Source organism: Bombus affinis, chromosome 12, assembly GCF_024516045.1.
Source record: "Bombus affinis isolate iyBomAffi1 chromosome 12, iyBomAffi1.2, whole genome shotgun sequence".
NCBI lineage: Eukaryota > Metazoa > Arthropoda > Insecta > Hymenoptera > Apidae > Bombus > Bombus affinis.
Genome location: NC_066355.1, coordinates 6,927,173 through 6,949,512, shown reverse-complemented (window position 1 = coordinate 6,949,512; position 22,340 = coordinate 6,927,173). Strand labels below are relative to the sequence as shown.

The following is a 22,340-nucleotide window of genomic DNA, read 5'->3' as shown; positions in this document are numbered from 1 at the left end:
ATAACAAAGAGCCATTTCGTAGTAGTAATAACGGTAGCTATGTTTCGTGAAAATAGAGTTTCGAGATTAATACAATTTCATGGAACAATTCGGACAAATAATATAATCGATTGGCCTATAAATACAGCGATGACAAATCACCTCTAGATAACGGCTGAGAATTACGCCTGAACGAGAGATTCGATTTAACTACTATCCGCTGGCAATCCATACCAAGACACGCTGCATGCGAATCAAAATGATCCATTCGCTCGAACGACTACGAGTTATCGCCTCTTTATTTTTCGTAGATGCTAGAACGCCTGCACTCTTCCCAGATTTGTTCCTCGGCTGTGGAAAGACTATTTCTCTTGGCGATGTTTTCTTCCAGCTAATCTCCATTTATCTTTCTGATAAAAAAGACTTCTGTGAAAGAAGTTAAATATCGAACTTGAGAATTTATTTAACGTAATATTTCAAAAGTTGAGGCAAAGGCGTATTATCTAACGACATCGGTGTCGAGACGTTGAAAGCATATTTACAGGATCAATTGAACGATGACTAAATCTGCTAAGGTCGCGGTCGATCTGAGGCAGATACCTGCGAAATCTTATTATAGATATTGTAGTATCGGGAAAAAGGGATAGGATTAGGATAATTTAGATTTGTAAAATTCTCCTAATACTATTTATTTAAGATAAGTAAAAATAACAGAGATTAATTGGACAGAGAGCGATAAATGTTCAACTTGAACTAAAACACAAAAGTCTTATTCTACTCAAATCACTCTCGCAACTCTATAACGCAACAACTCGATCTCTCTACAACGCTAGCAACTCTACAACCCTACATAGTATATATAGTCTATATAGACAACTATAGTCTTCGGCTTCTGCACTCGCACGCTGTCGCTTCTCAACTCATACTGCACTCCTTTTGCATTCGTTCTCGCTGGCGTCTCAACTAACACTACCCTTAGCGTCTCTTTGTCTTTTCTCGTCCCATCGAACACGTGTCCCGAAACCCCGTAGCCAGGGTCACGCAGGCTCTTTCCACAAAACTATCCACTTGAAAGGCGCCACGGCTCTCGCCACTTTGTACACGGTTCGGCCGATATCTTAGGCCTTTTGCCCACGATACTACAATATTTTTAAACGGACATATCGTAAAACTTGCTGACAAGCGCTAGTTGTCATGTCAAATCTTTGTCTGTTCATCGCGTAAGATGATGGAAAAGAGAGAGGAAGAGAAAATCTTCTGTATATTCCAGAATTTAAGAAGTAATACTGTAATGCCTAATCTACATTTAACTGTTTATCTCAGATTTTTTACTGTCTTACTAAAAAATATTCTAATCTAGGTTTCTAATAATTAAATTTTAACTAATTAGACCAAGTACCAAGTTAGTTGTCCCAGTTTAATACGTATCTTTCGTTCTCTGTGATCAACAGGTTGGAAAAATGGTGATCTCCATCGTCCTAATCTTCTTCATCTGCTTCCTACCGTATCACATCTTTATGATTTGGTTTCACTTTTTCGCATCAACGCTAAATGACTACAATAAATATTGGCATATCTTCAGGATTATTGGTTTCGTCATGACCTTCATCAACAGCTGTGTCAACCCTATCGTTCTATATTTTGCCAGCACAACATTTCGCGAGAGGTGAGTGTTACGTCGCGTGAAGAGGTCCGCGCGACGTTTTTTATTGTCTGACCGTAAAGGCCCAAGAGTCGTTAGAGAAACCCTCAATAAACCTAAAGCCCATCATAAACCGAGTCTCATTAGCTTGCAGGAACCTTGAATCCTGCAAGTATTTTGGGTTTATATCTGGTACTTAAACAAGTCATTAGGTCTATTGAGCGTGCTTAAAGATTACGGAGAAAGCTATGATATGGTAATTATATGATAGATATAATTTATGATATGGAAAACCAGGCATTTATAGAATAGAAATGTCTGGACTTTCCCACGAGTCATGCCGATGGGGTGCTTACATCTCCCATCTTCAAGCGTTAACGTCTTAGCCAATGGGTAGCGCGGATACTTGTCCTCAACATTCCTAACTAAAAATGTAAGCAACGAATCGCATACACACTCGAAAAATACAATATTCGTTCTTTCCTTGTTAACAATGATATCAGGTCCGTTTTATAGTCAAACTTTATATAACGCTACGATATAGTATCTTTCAATTGTACTTTACAGTAATAAAAATCCTAATATCGTACAAATCTCAAGGCTTACAATCGTTGTGTTAGGAACTAGGCAAACGAAAATACATAAATCTAAAATTCTATCACCTATAAATAGTACAATACTAAAAAAACTGTCTTTCGTGTGTTCGTTGTATATATTATATCAATATTTTGAAATAGAATTTAATACGAAAGACATGTTTCGCATTCCTACAATTTAAAAGATTGCCTGTCTTTCTGAATTTTACGATGTACAATTAAAATATTTCTTGCGATAGTCATCTGCGACATATTAGAGTTAATGTAACATTTGACTTGTATGTGATTATTAAAATTAAACTGCTTAAACATAACGTATAGAGGGCTCCAGCAGTAGGATACTAAATTATTGCCAATGGGAACAGAATCAACGAGGAAAAACATGACAATCGGAGTACATCCCGCGAAGGTAACGGAACTCGACGATAAACAAGTCAAAGTTGAAACGACCTAAGTTTCTCGGGATTCATGAGAAAATGAAAATTTCAGAAATAAATTTCCAGTCTCGATAACGATTATTTGATTTTACGTGTCGTTTCTTTCACGCGATCTATCCAATCTATTTATCTAGAATTGACTCCGATATCATCATCTTCCGTCTCATCGAATCTGTATTTCTTAAAGATACCTTAAAGCGATCTACTTATACATATATACGTACTAAAAATATATTCAATCCATACTTGCATGATATTTCAAATCTTCATCCCCTGCCTGAATTCAAAAGCAAAAATATTCCAAGAAGACATCACTGCTGAAAGCTTCAGGGGTTACAAACAAACAGACATCGAATTTTCGACATGATCGCGGATCCCCGAGCGGTTTCTCAGTGTTGTTGTCCGAGAATGGGTCCGCTGCCAAGATTTCGCCAAGGATCCGGTATGTCGAAATGTGCTGGGACTGTGAGCAGAGCATCGTCCGCGGTTCTGTCCGCGCTACAATTATTCGGCTTCACGCGAATCGTGTTTACGCACTCTATGGGTAACTTGAAGAAGTCCACCTTGTAATTGTAACCATGGCTGCTGACTCGGATGATGGTATGCAGTGGCACCTCAGCGTAAGGCACCTCTTCCGGTTTTTTATCTGTGAAAACGCCAATGATGCAGCGCAGAATAGCTTGATGAGACACGACCAAGATGTTGTTGGATCTCTGTAATTCAGCAATAACCGGTTCCACGCGGTGCATGGCGTCGATGTAGCTTTCTCCCCATGGATAACGATAGCGCAGCTTATCTTGATCGCGCCATGCAAATTCCTACGCAAAAGCATCGATTTAGAGATGTAGAAGGTATATACGCTATCTATGTACTATATACTAAAGTATATAGACTTTTGCCTAAGTCATAGAATGGTTCGTACATCGAGGTCCCCAAAGCATTAAAACCTAGCTTATGCAAAGTCAGGGAACAATGGCTAATTTTAAACATAAACTTTAATAAAGTAGACCTGCGATATAATATTCAAATCATGGTATGATTTAAGTTTCGTTATAGTACGCGGTTAATAAGTACACATCAACTTCGTATTGTAATTATAATATTCATTTATCCATGTTCTAAAACTTCGTCCAGATTAATCAGACTGATTGAGTTCGATCTAGCAACGTGAAACATTGTGATTATCGTCTATGTGCTATGTACTTGACTGGGAATATTTCTTTGAACTTCAACGCTCATTCTCATTAGTCAAGCAAATATTTCGTGGATGTAAGTGGATAAATTTGCATACAACTGAATTTTAATCAGTTACAGACTGTTAGTGCAGACGTTAAGTCACTCGATACTTTTCCCCAGTGGCCAAGTATTCAATGCTTGAGTCATCCGTGAAGATTTATGTTATTATTCATTTTCCAAGATACGATTGAAAGTTGTTCGCTTAGAGAATTAAATTGACAAACGTAGTAGATAATAAATATTCCATATCTAGGATCCCAAACTTATTGAAATACAAATTATAACTGCATTAACAAATCGATCACTGGGAAAATTTTGATCAAATACTAATCTTAAATGTGTCAATTATAGTACAATGTTTCTAACATAATACTGATACGATTAGATTAATTCAAAAAGCTTATACCCTATAAACCCTATATACTCTATATACCCTAAAAGCTTATACCGTTATACCCTATAACCTACAATGATAACTGTTACAGCTATCTACCATTTACTACACAAATAAATTAAAGCTCTTAGAGCTAGAGACTGATAAATTCAACCGATTGAAGGCTCGTTTAAATACAGCCAGAAGATTAGGCAAGTAGTAAGTGAAACCGAATTTACGCATTTTTCGATGAATCATCCTTAAAAGTATAAATTATCTTCACTCGCTATTTCACTTTGGTCAACAACACTTGAAACGTAATTCAATGCAAGCAGTGACGAAATTTCGAGGAGGAAGACGCGTTTGATCTGAAATTACCTGCGGATAATGCTCCTGCATCTCTTCATAAGACAGCCCCTCACAGATATTGGCGTGGAGTTCGTTGAGTGCTGCCACGTGTTCTTGGGGCGCTTCCACGCCACGAGCAGTCGCGATAGTCCTTCGAAGGCGACTAGTTAGCACGCGCAGGTCGGGAATACGCATAGCGTTGAACTTAGTGGCCAACGCTTGTGCATATCTCTCGCCACGTGCGCTTAAAACTGCGTCACCACCAACCTTAACCAATACGTTGTACTCGCTTTCGCCGTGCTGTAATCAAAAGAGAGAGGGAGAGCTTTAGTTTTACCAAATCGTAGAATATTCTGATTACGTTCAAAAAGAGAGGCGTAGCAATGATAAGATTACGATCAGGCGAGAAGAAATTAATTTTGGAACCAAACCCTGATAAGATAGCAAGATTTTAAAAATACAATATGTATGTTTTTACGTATGCGTATACGTATACGTATTCTTTTAAAACATGTTGTGTGTAAACAATTGAGGGCTCGTCATGCTAAATGGAGTGCTCAGTTATGTACGTTAATCTTTTTAATAATTGCAAGCGCCACGACCTGGCTCAATTGTCCTTGACTCAGCTTGTAATCTAAGAACAAACACGTTTCTTCATTATCGTTATCATTATCACTTGTCGAAAAATTCTTATAATTAAGACTAAAGACGCTAAGGCTGAGCTTCTAGGATTAGAACATTTGAGATGAGGATTAAACGATGACAAATGTAAAATTTGATGGATTACCAACCCGAGAAAAATAAAGAGTATGCGGCTCAACAGTGACGCTTCCAAGATATCCAAGGACATTTGTCTCCACATGGCCTGACACGTTGCAGGACTCCATATCCATGCTGCCGGTGTCGATACGGATTCGTGGATACGTCTTCTCATCCATTGGCTCGTAAGATCGAATGTAATGAGCTATCTTCAATCGTAGATCTTCTTCGGCTGTTATTGAATCCATGCCAACATAGTCAGCGCTGTACCGCAATATCTCCTTGTAATTTCGCTCCAGTACAACCGGATCGTCGCAGACGCACTCGATAAAGAGGACGCGATAACCACTGCTCGGAAAAATAGTCGAAGACCTCGGCGCGCTGCGCTCGCATCACCAGCGTGGCGTCCAGGATCTTCAAACAGGAAAATTCTTAAATGCAACTAACTGTGACGACTCGCAAACTCAAATTTCAGTATATTTCTTCCTACGCATTTTATTTAAATAGACATTAGACTATATCGATTTTCAGTTGTCTTTCTTTGTATTGTATATTTGGAGAGATTGCTGCAACAAGGAGGTAGCTTTCCAATAATTTGTGTAAACCAGCAGAATGCAAGTCAAAATTAACCAAAACTATATCATATTTTGACACGTGCTATAAATTCATGATCTAAACTAATATTTGTATTATTTAAACACATTTGAATATGAAACCTATACTTTTGTTTTTCTCTCCCGATAAATGCAATTTAAATACTGAAAGTGTCTTCATGTTGCTACAGGCCCTTCGTCAAAATTAATTATTATTCAATTAAGAACACCGCCGGCCATAAATATTAGGGCACATATTGATATTTAATACGAATGGAGTGCTTTTCGTTTCTAGTAATTTCGTTATAAATCTGTTATTTCATTCGCGGCATATGTACTTTGTAATGTAAGATATAGCAGATAAAGAAAAGTGTCAAAGTGTTCCAATCGATGCTTATAACGTGTAGATGTCCTAATAATTATGGCGAGTAATTTATATATGAATTTACATGTTGGTTTCTCTTATTGTTAACTTATATATCAAGACCACATAGAAAGAATACGATAAATTAGAATAAATAGGAATATTTCAATATGATATAATTTGGAAGGAAAAATGCACCGTTAATTTCAGAATTAAATAATTAGTTTCGTATAATATCTAAGATACGTTTCCACATAGAATTTAAAATTTAACGCGAAGACACGTTTTACCGTTGTAGTCTTCATATTGAATTCGTGTCATATTTGTTCAATTCTCGACTATTTCTAAAGCGCATAATATCGAGAAAATAACGAGCTGATCTTAAGCTACTTTCAACACCATGAACTATTGCGGTTTCTATCGTGGAACGTTGGTACATGTTGTTAAAAATATTAAGCAAGGTAAAACTCGTACGACGAGATTCGGTTCGGTCGGAGAAAGGTAGACCGGCTTGACTAGCCTCGGTTTAATCGCGTCGTCCACCGTTAGCGCGATCTATGTATAAATACGACCCTTGACCGTTCTAATATTCTAATCTATTCTTGCAGCTCCGGTTACATAATAACAAAAAAAAACACGTGTTTCTTCTTCCGGTCGGATTCTTCAAATGCGCAACGATTAAAATTCTTTCTTAACTCTGTTCTATTATTTTCGATCAAATGCAATCGCGCGTGCTTGCATTCGTTTCGACATTGAACCTTTCTCAACTTTTTTCGATTACTCTCAATCAAGCATAACCGAGCGTATTCCCGTTCTCGTGTTGATACCGAATCTTTCTCAACTATTTTCAATTATTTTCAATCAAATACAATCGCGTGTGTTGTTGTTCTCGATTCGATACTGAAATCTCTTGAACTTTTGCGATTATTTTCGATCGAATGCAACGGCACGCGTTCTCCTTTCGATACTGAATTTATCTCCAGATTCTATTCAATTTCACATCTTTACTAGACGTTTGTCACGCGTCTAATTGATGCTTACAGCTACGGAATTTCCGCCTGCGAGCCATGTAGCGCACTCGTGCATCGCGTCTCGTTGGGCCAGAGTTCTCAACGCTGCGTTCGTCGTATGGTCCGGAAGAAACAGCTCGTGCGATACGGCCTCTCCATATGGTTCCAGCCTTTTCCTGCGGTAGTCGCTAACCCTCATCACTAAAGTAATAATTAAATGTAATTCATTAGTTGTTGGAAGGGTCTAGGAGAGCTTAAATAATTGGATATTTTTTGATTTACGTTTGTATCGTTAGATGGAAACAATATAATAGTACGACGTAAAATATAGTGAGCTAAACTACCCTTCTTTGTCAATGTCTCATTTGTCATTTTGAAGCATTCGAGAAAATTGAAATTACACTACTTTTCCTGTGATTCTTGTTTTTCATCGAAACATTCAACAATTCGCGAAACATTCATTACAGTCATTATTTAACACGTTAAATACCATAGGGGTCACCGGTGGCCGGCACTCAACTTGGCCGTGGCATCGTCGAGGTCACCGGTGACCGGCGCCCCAAGATTAATAGCAATACATAATTTGAACAATTATTTTTTATTAGCAATTAATTATAACTATTTATCAATAGTTATAAATTTTTTATTATTACCATCGTTACTACAATGGTATGACGAAATTAATGCAGTATAAAATATATAAGAATAGTTTTATTTATACATGAAATATAGATAGGTCCCGGGACGTAATAACATAGAACAATTATTTAGCATTTCACAAAGGAACAATATGAAATAATGTTTTTTTTTTCCACCATGTTATATAGTCTCCATCTGGTATACGTATATGCGTATGTAGAGAATATATCTATTTGTAGTATTTTATAAGGTTGTAAAAACTAGGAAGAGCACAATGTAATATATTACAAAATAGAAATTAAAATTTGTTCAAAGCGCCGCAAATGTTGATTTAGCGTATAGCTAATTATGTATAGTTATAAAAAATAGTAGCAACGCAAGAGGTTAAGAAACGATTTTCCGCTGCGACGAGATTACAATAATTGCAGGGATCATGATAATCCATGTCGTTACCATAATTTTCTCGTTTACATCTCTGACTCCTGCTGACCTTCGGGATCTTTTCTGCTTTTACGAACTGTGTGACTGTACCCGTCGCGTTTTTCATCGACACGCAATTTATCGTCGTTAAAAGAAAACCGGGGACAACCTTAGGCGACAGAAACGCCTCTTTGAAAGGTGCACGCTAATTGGTCCGACTGAACTGATGATAAATGGAAAAGGACAAAATATTTTTTATCAATGCATACTAACTTTTTAGGCGACAGACCTCCGTTATTAGACGCCGTAAACTTACCTCTCGCGATAAATTTATCTCTCAGATAGCGCGACAAGTGCAAATCTATGTACAGATTCCTCGTTTTTATACTGTGAATCTTTCTTTGTTTATTGTTTTCATTTTCCATGCGAGTTCAATGAAAACAACAAGTTTATCAATTTTAAGTTATTTGTTACATGCTGAATTTTCATTCGTCGCACGCGTTCCGAACATACGACACGGATATCTATTTAAATCGTGTTTTATTTATAGTCACCACTCCTATTACAAGTGGAGATCACAGATTCGTGAAACCGTGGCCTGGTTTCGTGGGAATTTCGGTGTAATAGCTAAAGATCTAGCTGACACGAATCGAGAAATTCAAAGAGAACGAGCGAAAAAGCGTAATGCGTTTCAATGAGAAAAACAAACGATGAAAAAAGCCATTATTTCATCCGGTATTTCCGCAGGTGGCATTTTTTAATTTCGTTTGCATATTGCATTTCCATGCAATTTTTTATGATGACTGTTGCATTGCATAACGCACAGTAATCCGATGCTTTCGTTTGCGATAGAACATCGTTACCTATCGAATATATCGAACATGGTGTGATTGTATGAGTAAATAATATCAATTAGATGAAACTCATATTACTAGTGTTCCATTTAATCGATTTACCTTATCGCTGTTCTTCGACGCTTGGTGCCATCGTATCAGCGGACGGCGCAGTCTCCTTTTGTACAGTCGACGTATTGATTCCGTATTGAACGGGATTCCGTTCCTCCCGGTCCAGCAGGTCTGGAGCATTCGGCTGATTCGAGACGTTTTGTGTAGTTGAATCAGATGGTTGCGATGCTGGTGCTGTGAGCGTGGTTGTCCGATCTCGGGTAGTTGACACATTGCGAGTGTCATGCGGTGAGCTCCGCGTGGTATGCGCCGGGATCGGCAATTGAGATGAAGGGACGATTTCCGTCGGCGGAGTATGGCCGTTGTCGTCCTGGACGAGAATCAGTCCCTTCCGGTCCAGAGGGTCTCGAGCGATGGACTGATTCAAGACGTTTTGTGGCGTCGAATCAGATGGTTGCGATGCTGACGCTGCGAACGTGGTCGTCAGATCGCGTGTGGGTGACACGTTGTGAGTATCACGCGGTGAGCTCCGCGTGGTATGCGACGGGATCGCCATTTGAGCTGCGGCGATGGTTTCCGTCGGCGGAATTTGATCCTTGTTGTCCTGGACGGGATTCAGCTTCTTCCGATCCAGAGAATCTCGAGCGATGGACTGATTCAAGACGTTTTGTGACGTTGAATCAGATGGTTGCGATGCTGACGATGGAAACGTGGTTGTCGTCAGATCGCGTGTGGTAGTGTGAAACGAATGTGTGCCCGATTGCGCGGGTGGGCTCCCCCGATAACCTAACCGAAGCGAGTTTTTTGCAAACATAACTCAGTATCGATGGATTGTGGTATTTTAATCTGCCCGACACATAATGATGTTAAAGTTGGTCCCGAGCTTAATACTACTTCGATCGGGCTTGGTATGTGAAATGTTGGATCGGCTAATTTTAGATTTTTCCAACACTTTATACAATCAGACAAAGTAGTAACGCCGTTGGTTAAGATACAGATAACGAAGAGAAGGATTATTCTTAGATGAGAGAGTGAGAGCTATAGGAGCTGTCAGACTTGTGGGCACCGCGAGAGATGATGGAAAACTCTGAAGTTCGTTCTGATGTGATTACGGAGGAAAGCTCGGTATGGGTGTGCCTTTTGAACGAAGAACGCGGATTCGTTGCTTACATTTTTAGTTAGGAAAGGTGAGGACAAGTATCCGCGCTACCCATTGGCTAAGACGTTAACTCTTGAAGATGGGAGATGTAAGCACCCCATCGGCATGACTCGTGGAAAAATCCAGACATTTCTATTCTATAAATGCCTGGTTTTCTCTATCATATAATTATCAGTTTTTCCCGTTATAAATACCAGCTTTCTGCGCAATCTTTAAGCACGCTCAATAGACCTAATGACTTGTTTAAGTACCAGATATAAACCCAAAATACTTGCAGGATTCAAGGTTCCTGCAAGCTAATGAGACTCGGTTTATGATGGGCCTTAGGTTTATTGAGGATTTCTCTAACGACGCTTGAGCCTTTACGGTCAGACAATAGAAGACGTCGCGTGGACCTCTTCACGCGACGTAACTCTCACCTCTCGCGAAATGTTGTGCTGACAAAATATAGAGCGGTGGGGTTGATACAGCTGTTGATGAAGGTCATGACAAAACCAATAATCCTGAAGATATGCCAATATTTATTGTAGTCATTTAGCGTTGATGCGAAAAAGTGAAACCAAATCATAAAGATATGATACGGCAGGAAGCAGATGAAGAAGATAAGGACAATGGAGATCACCATTTTTCCAACCTGTTGATCACAGAGAACGAAAGATACGTATTAAACTGGGACAACTAACTTGGTACTTGGCCTAATTAGTTAAAATTTAATTATTAGAAACCTAGATTAGAATATTTTTTAGTAAGACAATAAAAAATCTGAGATAAACAGTTAAATGTAGATTAGGCATTACAGTATTACTTCTTAAATTCTGGAATATACAGAAGATTTTCTCTATCGCGTTCTTATTTTTCTCTTCCGTCATTTTCTTCTCTGTGATCCATTTTCTACTCTCTCGCTTCGTTTGTTTTCTTGTTTCTCTCCATTTTCGTCTTTTGTTTTTCTTCCTCTCCTTCTCTACTCTTAGCTTCGCTTTTCTTTTTTTCCCTTAGCTGCCTTCTTTTCCTGCCGTTGCCTTCGCTTCAGCCCATTTTCTTCCATTTTCTTTCTATTTTTTTTTCTTCCTCTCTCTTTTCCATTATCTTATGCGATGAACAGACAAAGATTTGACATGACAACTAGCCCTTGTCAGCAAGTTTTACGATATGTCCGTTTAAAAATATTGTAGTATCGTGGGCAAAAGGCCTAAGATATCGGCCGAACCGTATACAAAGTGGCGAGAGCCGCGGCGCCGTCGAGTACATCAATGTGTCGACGGTCCTTTCAAGTGGATAGTTTTGTGGAAAGAGCCTGCGTGACTCTGGCCACGGGGGTTTCGGAACACGTGTTCGATGGGACGAGAAAAGACAAAGAGACGCGAGAGTGATTTGAGTGGAATAAGACTTTTGTGTTTTAGTTCAAGTTGAACATTTATCGTTCTCTGTCCAATTAATCTCTGTTATTTTTATTTATCTTAAATAAATAGTATTAGGAGAATTTTACAAATCTAAATTATCCTAATCCTGTCCTTTTTTCCGATACTACAATAATGAAACAAACAAATATCTTGTGATGTAGTTATGATATTAGCAAACAATTTTTTAAATATTGTTTTTGTAATGTAAAGAAGGCAGAACCGTACAAAGTATAGAATCAAAACATAATGGACGTAGAAATCGATATTTTTACTGATTTTGATTTTTTGTTACTATCATAGAAAATAATAATTCTTTAAAATTGGTTTACAAACCGGAATCGATATGTAACAGTTTTCGTGCCTCAGAGATTCAAGACAGAATGCTGAGAAGCTTGGACCTCCATTTGGCGAGTAAACAAAGAGATTATACTGCCAAATTGATGAGGTCGGGCATTTAAAATGGATACTGACGGGATTTTATTGAATCTCGTCGTTTCACATTGAAACAATGGTGAAACTTTATGAAATATTTGTACTTTTGCTGATTTTTTAAGATTTGTGGTTAAGACTTTGTCTAAGCTTCCATCAGGGTCTTGAATAGTAAACTGCGAATATTTATTCAAATTCATATTTTTATGGATACTGCTGAAGGAATGCAACCTAAGCAGAAACTTGCTTTACTAAATATTCTAACGACTACTCTATTTTGCGTACTTTATATATTTTTGCATATTACGTACGTTCATAAATTTCTCACAAATGCATGTTCGCAGTTTACTTGATAATCACTTTTTATCTAGTCAAACTTATTCAAAGCTGTACCTGTTTCTATTGAATCATTCTAGTCATATACACGAGTCATTGAATGTTAATTGCGGAAGTTATGTTAGGCCTACACGGCCTAGAGTCTCCTACCGCTCTCACAGTATCCAGAAGTCCGACAGCTCCTACAGCTCTCAAGAGCCTAGAGCTCCTATAGCTCTTCTTCTCTCATCTAAGAATAATCCTTCTTTTCGTTATCTGTATCTTAATCAACGGCGTTACTACTTTGTGTGATTGTATAAAGTGTTGGAAATATACATTATTATAACTCTGTGACTCCCAGTGTTATACCGCAACAACTACCCCGATTGTCCTAACCGAAATACGGGGATCGAACTATTCGTGGTGTTGATTATTCTAATCGTAACGGGAATTTACGATTCCCGTTGACGCGTATTCTAACGACCGCGTCTCCCCGCGATAGCTCGAAAATACAATATACAATTAAGAAACAAACAAACAAAGGAGTTTAAAAGGTATTAATACGACTTAACATTTAGAACGCTGTATAATTTTTTATGTCGATTCCCGCATAGCAAAAGAGAAAAGAAAGAACGCCAGAATGTTCAGCAATGAATGGACTAGATAACTTATGCCATTTGTATACTTGTATAGAAAATTAATTTGCCCCCTGCCATACTTAGTTCATCTCAGAATAAATTAGTTCCGTAAGGCTTATTTATTTTTTATTCTATTCACATTTTGCGAATCCTCGAGCTTGTTCTGGATAAATGGATTGCTCGGAGATTTCCACGTGATGCCTAATAAAATATTATGCATATTTATGCGGTCCACGAGATAGAATATAACTCTAAGTGAAACGTAACAGTATATCGACAGAAGAAGGCACCATTCGATATCGATTTTTTTTCTTTCTTAATCGCCTCTGTTGATTATTTCTCGCGCTTTCCTTCGTAGAGAAAAATACTTTGCTCGAATGTTTGACATTTCTTAATGAGACCGTAGCACAGTATACCGCTAATTTTGTGCCTAGAAATATACATCTATCGTTCGAACACTCATACACACTCGAAAAATACAATATTCGTTATTTCCTTGTTAACAATGATATCAGGTCCGTTTTATAGTCAAACTTTATATAACGCTACGATATAGTATCTTTCAATTGTACTTTACAGTAATAAAAATCCTAATATCGTCCAAATCTTGAGGCTTACAATCGTTGTGCTAGGAACTAGGCAAACGAAAATACATAAATCTAAAATTCTATCACCTATAAATAGTACAATACTAAAAAAACTGTCTTTCGTGTGTTCGTTGTATATATTATATCAATATTTTGAAATAGAATTTAATACGAAAGACATGTTTCGCATTCTTACAATTTAAAAGATTGCCTGTCTTTCTGAATTTTACGATGTACAATTAAAATATTTCTTGCGATAGTCATCTGCGACATATTAGACTTAATGTAACATTTGACTTGTATATGATTATTAAAATTAAACTGCTTAAACATAACGTATAGAGGGCTCCAGCAGTAGGATACTAAATTATTGCCAATGGGAACAGAATCAACGAGGAAAAACATGACAATCGGAGTACATCCCGCGAAGGTAACGGAACTCGACGATAAACAAGTCAAAGTTGAAACGACCTAAGTTTCTCGGGATTCATGAGAAAATGAAAATTTCAGAAATAAATATCCAGTCTCGATAACGATTATTTGATTTTACGTGTCGTTTCTTTCACGCGATCTATCCAATCTATTTATCTAGAATTGACTCCGATATCATCATCTTCCGTCTCATCGAATCTGTATTTCTTAAAGATACCTTAAAGCGATCTACTTATACATATATATGTACTAATAATATATTCAATCCATACTTGCATGATATTTCAAATCTTCATCCCCTGCCTGAATTCAAAAGCAAAAATATTCCAAGAAGACATCACTGCTGAAAGCTCCAGGGCTTACAAACAAACAGACATCGAATTTTCGACATGATCCTGGATCTCCGAGCGGTTTCTCAGTGTTGTTGTACGAGAATGGGTCCGCTGCCAAGATTTCGCCAAGGATCCGGTATGTCGAAATGTGCTGGGACTGTGAGCAGAGCATCGTCCGCGGTTCTGTCCGCGCTACAATTATTCGGCTTCACGCGAGTCGTGTTTATGCACTCGATGGGTAACTTGCAGAAGTCCACCTTGTAATTGCAACCCTGGCTGCTGACTCGGATGATGGTATGCAGTGGCACCTCAGCGTAAGGCACCTCTCCCGGTTTTTTATCTGTGAAAACGCCAATGATGCAGCGCAGAATAGCTTGATGAGACACGACCAAGATGTTGTTGGATCTCTGTAATTCAGCAATAACCGGTTCCACGCGGTGCATGGCGTCGATGTAGCTTTCTCCCCATGGATAACGATAGCGCAGCTTATCTTGATCGCGCCATGCAAATTCCTACGCAAAAGCATTGATTTAGAGATGTAGAAGGTATATACGCTATCTATGTACTATATACTAAAGTATATAGACTTTTGCCTAAGTCATAGAATGGTTCGTACATCGAGGTCCCCAAAGCATTAAAACCTAGCTTATGCAAAGTCAGGGAACAATGGCTAATTTTAAACATAAACTTTAATAAAGTAGACCTGCGATATAATATTCAAATCATGGTATGATTTAAGTTTCGTTATAGTACACGGTTAATAAGTACACATCAACTTCGTATTGTAATTATAAATTTTTTATTATTACCATCGTTACTATAATGGTATGACGAAATTAATGCAGTATAAAATATATAAGAATAGTTTTATTTATACATGAAATATAAATAGGTCCCGGGACGTAATAACATAGAACAATTATTTAGCATTTCACAAAGGAACAATATGAAATAATGTTTTTTTTTTCCACCATGTTATATAGTCCCCATCTGGTATACGTATATGCGTATGTAGAGAATATATCTATTTGTAGTATTTTATAAGGTTGTAAAAATTAGGAAGAGCACAATGTAATATATTACAAAATAGAAATTAAAATTTGTTCAAAGCGCCACAAATGTTGATTTACGTAACAAGTCTATTTAGCGTATGTAATAAATCCTCTTAACGACCGTGTTGAAAACAAAAACGGGAAAAATGAAAAACTAACGAATTAATGATCAGACACGTGACTTGTACACATAATACAACCACAAAATAGGAAGTAAAAAAGGAAAAAAAAAGAAGAGACACAGATAATTGTTGGTCGAATGGAAATAATACTACGAAACCGCTTATTTAAGATGACTAATATGATTTAATGAACAGGTTTCGTTTTTAAGTGTAGCAATTGGCAGTAAACAAAACAGAATTCCCAACCTTTAGTGGAATCGCCGTTCCAGTTGAGTCTGCGCGAAAGGCATTGTGCCACTTGGCTTTTTCCACGACCTGGTAAACCGCACATCGCGATTACAACCCCTGAGAATTTTCGGGGAGACTTCATTATCCCCGACGTCCTTATTGTGATTTTATCCTTGGGTTCTGAAAGCAACAGAATCTATGATACTCGTGTAATTAATTGCATTTTCACTTGCTTGATGAGTAGACGTATGGCCATTGATAAATATCAAGGAGACAAAGGATTGTGCAACAAAGACGCGAGTATAAATGTACAGATCGTGAACAAATTTACCAACGCCAATACGCGATTACGATAGAAGTCAGATATTTTCTAAGGCATTTCATTGTAGCATCCGGTTATTTTTATGTGTATAATAATATAATAATAACGACTAATTTTAAAAGATGCACCCAAACGACTATGATAGATCTGACCCGGTGCCAAGCTAGTTTGTTAAGCCAGCCAACAGTCGAATGATCGTTAACAATGTGAACGTATGTGACGTAATTCGATAGAAAATCGAACAATGTGATCGTATAATAGTAAGAATGAAATTAGTGAGAAAATTATCGTTTCCCTCCGACGCATCTTCGATTCACAAAAGAACTCTTTCTCGCGCGCTATGAACAAGATGTTTTAAATTTTTATTTTGTTTTCGTCGAATGAAATATTTAGGTTTCTACGAAACAATGAACGTAAAAGTGAAAATAAAAGATATACGCGAGCATTATATTGCGTGCAACATTTGCATGAGCATTCTGCTTTTTACCCGTACATTTAGATTAAAATCGTTTTCACTATTGATCGATGGAAGAATAATCCTTACCGATCACACACATGTTCTTTACAATGTACCGTTAACAACACTGTTCGACAATCAACTAATGACGAATCAATAATAAAGAATGCGTTTCAATGACACAACCGGCTAGACGAACTCGCGAACTTCAGAGTGCGAATTTCAACCGAGTACTGATGCCTTCCTGTTGGGTTCCACGTTAAAAACCGAGCGTTGGTGAACTTTATATTTAGAATTCTCTCCTCATGCTCGAGAGCTTTTGGCTACACTTTTGCGACTGCCGCTTCTTTCGCGGTATTAATCTCAACAACAAACTTTGTTTTTTGTTTGTTCGACATTCTGACTTATTCTATTCTCATTTTTGGAATACGGATATTCATGCGAAATATTTGTGAGAAATATTTGTTTCACTCGCTAAATGTAGCAATTTTATAGCTCATATATTTGAAAAGTTCGTAGCGAAATTCAAATAAAATGTATTTTCGTAGAATTGACATTCTATCGAATATAAAATACAATACTGCTTCATATAAATTAAATTTATGAAATCTCTATAAAAGGTATAAATTAACCCCTTCAAATTTTATCGCAATCGATTACAGAGCTTATCAATTCTCGGAAATGTTGCGAACTTTTCAAACACCTTCATATTTTTATATATGTTTTATATGATTGTGTAATTATTTGGATTTTTCTATATTTCTCAGAACCGTATAAATATCCGCGATCTACGTATTTGATTGCTATATTTTCCAAAACTCTATATGTCATGCGATAATTTATGTAATATATCGTGTAGTCGTTCGTAATCGATATGTAATCGTACGCAATATATTGCGGTGTATAGAATGAAAGTTCAAAACAGGATTAAAGTTCAAGTACGAAAATACGTACGACGACCTGTCTGTAACGTTATAATTAACTCGCTGTTTACAATATAAAAAATTGAAATGGAGTAAGAATTATCGAATTATCTGAGTTCACGAAATTCGACATGGCGATAGAAATATGCGTTATCGCGTGTTGTTTCGAATCGGCATGTCCTTGTGCCTAATAATCGAAGCTCGAAAAGCGATAAAGGTCATTACATTTGGACTAATTTAACGAATCTCTGAGTAGATTTTTTACCATAAGCAAAAGCACGTACGCCACGGAACGATTTCGTCATTCGCTATATCTGTCTTCATTTTTATTTGCGTGTCTGTTTTTCTCGACTTAACGCGTGTCAACAAAATAATTACGAATTAGACCCCTTGATCCGTGGATAAAAGAGCTTCGATGCACGTTTATAGATTATACAAACGAATCGCACGTTTCGCTTTGAAAAATAAAACGTATTGAAAACGGAAGTTTTTCAACTCAAACAATCGGATGATATACCGATGTATGTATATTGTTTTATAATTCAAAGTGCAGCTTCGAGTGTCGTATTTACCAAGCTGTTGCACGCGATACACGATCAATACCGATCATTCGCGTATACCGAACGATGTACTATCACCTATCGAGAATCCCCATGAAACCAGCTTTAACAGTTGGTACGTTGACCTGAAACGTGTCGTCACTCGATTTATTATTCAAGCGTTGAATTGTAACAACGCATGTACTCTCGCCACGCTACGGCTACCAACGTATGCGTGAATACTAAATTATTCCATGGAATATCGTGTCGATAATATTTATTTATCTATGAACAAATGGCAATGAAATTTGTAACGTCAGAATACAGTAATTAATTATGAAAATTGCGTTACGTCTTCGCGAAGATTCATCACGGTCATTTCCATATGCTGTCATGCGCAGGATAAGAACAAGCTCAGCGGCAGAAAATCAATAATCGGTCTTGTGGAGAAAACCATTTTGTTGCATCGGAACATGCGCTGTAACGGCAGCTACCACTACATCGCATTTCACCAAATTTGCCACAGAATTTCGTTTAAAAAAAAAAAAAAAAAAAGAAAAAGGAAAAAGAAAAATTGAACTGACAGCTACTTGAACTAGATAAAACAAGACAATTTCTGGAACTCATCGTACTCGAAAACTCTTGTCAGAATTTTACGATAGAGAGGAGCTTAAATTATTGAAGCTTTATAAAATTCGAAAGCACTTGAGTTTGATAAGATGAGATACTCGTGGGACCTGGTACGATCGTTTAGTTACTGAGATATAGAAAAAAGAAACGAAACTTTTGATAAGAAACCACCGTGCTCTGAGATAAGGAGCATTTGCGTCAACTGAGTATAAAACGTATTACGATATAAGATACAACTCTCTCACAGCTGACAACAGCTACTTTTTTCCCACTGTATATTTATAAGCTGTGCGTATCTACAAGGACAATATAAATAATTGGCGCGTGTTGATGATAATGCACGTGTAACGACTACATGCACGGCTGATCATGAAAGTAGCAGTTCAAAGAAACACAAGGGACACACCCTCGATCGTGGAGTTTTTAGTCTTATTGGCGTACAACTTGTACGATGTGCAATGTGCACATTCCCGTTTCACGAGCTAAGATAATATCTCTCATGGGATATTCTTGAAGAAATTTTACCTTTCGTTTCTCCCCTCCCTCTCTCACTCCCTCTTCCTCTGTCTCATTAAATTCTTTCACGGTTTATCGCGAGGTAAACATTGGAACGTGTAACGAATTCTTACCAGCAATATCCATGTTGTCAAAAGACATCGTTGTCTCAAATAATTCTATGTTTAAGTTCAATTAAATAACGAAATTAATAGCGCGTCTTAGAATATATCAGTGAAGTTTCTATGTGGTACGATGCCGATTGCAGATTTAAAAATATCGGACACATATTAATATTCAAAGATCGAGGATACCTGAAGGTTTAATTTATCTCATCGATAATTTTGTTGTGCTTAATTTATGTTACTACGAATAGCAATAAGATGAATTTGTTAAACGATATTTCGATGTCCTTCGGTGACTGGTACTGAATAATCTCCATTCATTCACGAATAACAGCTTTTGTGCTCGAGGCCACGTTTAGAAGAAACATGGAACCACGCAATATCTTCTCCAGTATTGATTAACCCCTTATCTTCTTATATCCAGACACACTTGTGAATACAGAGACTTTAATTGTAAATGAAAGGAATACAAAAAGAACGCAATGCAAAGTTCCCATAATTGAATCTTTTAATCGCGTATAGCTAATTATGTATAGTTATAAAAAATAGTAGCAACGCAAGAGGTTAAGAAACGATTTTCCCCTGCGACGAGATTACAATAATTGCAGGGATCATGATAATCCATGTCGTTACCATAATTTTCTCGTTTACATCTCTGACTCCTGCTGACCTTCGGGATCTTTTCTGCCTTTACGAACTGTGTGACTGTACCCGTCGCGTTTTTCATTGACACGCAATTTATCGTCGTTAAAAGAAAACCGGGGACAACCTTAGGCGACAGAAACGCCTCTTTGAAAGGTGCACGCTAATTGGTCCGACTGAACTGATGATAAATGGAAAAGGACAAAATATTTTTTATCAATGCATACTAACTTTTTAGGCGACAGACCTCCGTTATTAGACGCCGTAAACTTACCTCTCGCGATAAATTTATCTCTCAGATAGCGCGACAAGTGCAAATCTATGTACAGATTCCTCGTTTTTATACTGTGAATCTTTCTTTGTTTATTGTTTTCATTTTCCATGCGAGTTCAATGAAAACAACAAGTTTATCAATTTTAAGTTATTTGTTACATGCTGAATTTTCATTCGTCGCACGCGTTTCGAACATACGACACGGATATCTATTTAAATCGTGTTTTATTTATAGTCACCACTCCTATTACAAGTGGAGATCACAGATTCGTGAAACCGTGGCCTGGTTTCGTGGGAATTTCGGTGTAATAGCTAAAGATCTAGCTGACACGAAACGAGAAATTCAAAGAGAACGAGCGAAAAAGCGTAATGCGTTTCAATGAGAAAAACAAACGATGAAAAAAGCCATTATTTCATCCGGTATTTCCGCAGGTGGCATTTTTTAATTTCGTTTGCATATTGCATTTCCATGCAATTTTTTATGATGACTGTTGCATTGCATAACGCAGAGTAATCCGATGCTTTCGTTTTCGATAGATAAGAAATAAATAACGTTTCCCATCGAATGTTTCGCAACCTGATTACCGATTGAATTGCTATTCAATAACATCGTTACCTATCGAATATATCGAACATGGTGTGATTGTACGAGTAAATAATATCAATTAGATGAAACTCATATTACTAGTGTTCCATTTAATCGATTTACCTTGGCGCTGTTCTTCGACGCTTGGTGCCATCGTATCAGCGCACGGCGCAGTCTCCTTTTGTATAGTCGACGTATTGATAGCGTTCACCGCTTGTGTTACGATCGATTTGTTCGTTTCTTCTTGGAAAAAGCCGGCTTGCAGTGCAAGTTTCCTCACGGCCAGACAGTAACCCAGAATCGGTGCCGCCAACAGGTCGAGACAGGCGGCAACCCAGGGCATAACCCGACGATGAACTATTCAAATTGGGGTCTTTGGTTTCCCTTCGGGAAAACACAAGTCAATAGGTAGACCAGTCGAGAAGTCGATAATTACAGGAAGAGAATGAAAGTGATCCTGGTAACGCTTTTGCTTGAAATATCCAGCAAACAAGAGCCCTCTATTTGTATAAAATACTCGGAAACAGTGGTCTATTGCTAGTCTCCTTTTTACCCGTTTTGCTGCTCAATCTTCGGCTAGAGTTCTTCCGAAAAATGATCGCTACTTGTGTGCCGTATTATGGACAACAGGTCCTCCCTCATTCCAATTTGCTTGATCCTCACCTCTGGAGCCAGTTTGCGTGCTTCTTTGCCTATGCTCGAAGAAAAGCCCAGTTCTCCGATTTTGTCCTCTTCTTTGGTTAAATCTTCTTTTACCCTCGATTTACTTGATTGTTTGATCGTCGACGATCTATCTATCACGTTACGATGTACCTTTATAAATATTGTCGATACAGACGTTGTCCGACTCTGCGCACGCGCTGCCACAAGTATATGCTAGTAGTTTACATAGTCACGGTGCTGCCTCACCGTTTTCCAGCACACTGGTGTTCCCTTCTCGCCGCCACTTCAACTCTGCTTTGGTTATGTATATTTATATGTAAGGTATTCCTTACCCTTTTTAGCTCCTTTTCTCTCCCTTTACCGCCCACGACAACGTGGTTTCACACGGACAATCTGTGGAGTTGCCTCTGCAGAATCAGTTCTCGTACAACCGGTTTACCAGATTAATTTTATCCACCAAAGACCTTCGAATATAACTGTCGACTCTCTATTGTCCGATTCTAATCTCTGCGTTTGTTGATGTTTTGTTCACTGTATGTTGCGTGCAAATCCGCCTAACGTTCTGTAACTGAAGTTATACGAAAGTGTTTAAAAGTCAAAGTGAAAACGAAGTAAAATTGTGAAGTGAAAACGGTCGTCTCTAGTAAGATCGAGGAGGTACTAGCGACTGATATTCCCCCATTTGCTGCA

At 37.8% G+C, this 22,340-nt stretch overlaps 2 protein-coding genes, 1 long non-coding RNA gene and 1 pseudogene across 7 annotated transcripts in view; 2 read left to right on the top strand and 2 right to left on the bottom strand.

The window, feature by feature from the left end:
* LOC126922566 (neuropeptide CCHamide-1 receptor-like) overlaps positions 1–22,340 on the bottom strand; it is a 189,286-nt gene that overhangs the window by 132,807 nt on the left and 34,139 nt on the right. The window lies entirely within an intron of this gene.
* The window catches only part of LOC126922636 (immediate early response 3-interacting protein 1-like), a 32,142-nt gene that overhangs the window by 6,725 nt on the left and 3,077 nt on the right, over positions 1–22,340 (top strand). The window contains exon 1 of one of the 4 annotated variants that reach the window (XR_007712856.1): positions 19,667–19,681. The exons of the other annotated variants lie outside the window; for them this stretch is intronic. The gene's annotated coding sequence lies outside the window, so the exon portion shown is untranslated. Of the gene's footprint in view, positions 1–19,666; positions 19,682–22,340 lie in introns of those variants that run through there. 4 annotated transcript variants of the gene reach the window in all.
* LOC126922555 (6-phosphofructo-2-kinase/fructose-2,6-bisphosphatase-like) lies at positions 1,633–22,303 on the bottom strand (annotated as a pseudogene).
* Positions 21,111–22,340, top strand: part of LOC126922648 (uncharacterized) — an 85,485-nt gene continuing 84,255 nt past the window's right edge. Inside the window, exon 1 of the long non-coding RNA XR_007712878.1 lies at positions 21,111–21,219. This is a non-coding gene — a long non-coding RNA (uncharacterized LOC126922648). The remainder of the gene's footprint in view (positions 21,220–22,340) is intronic.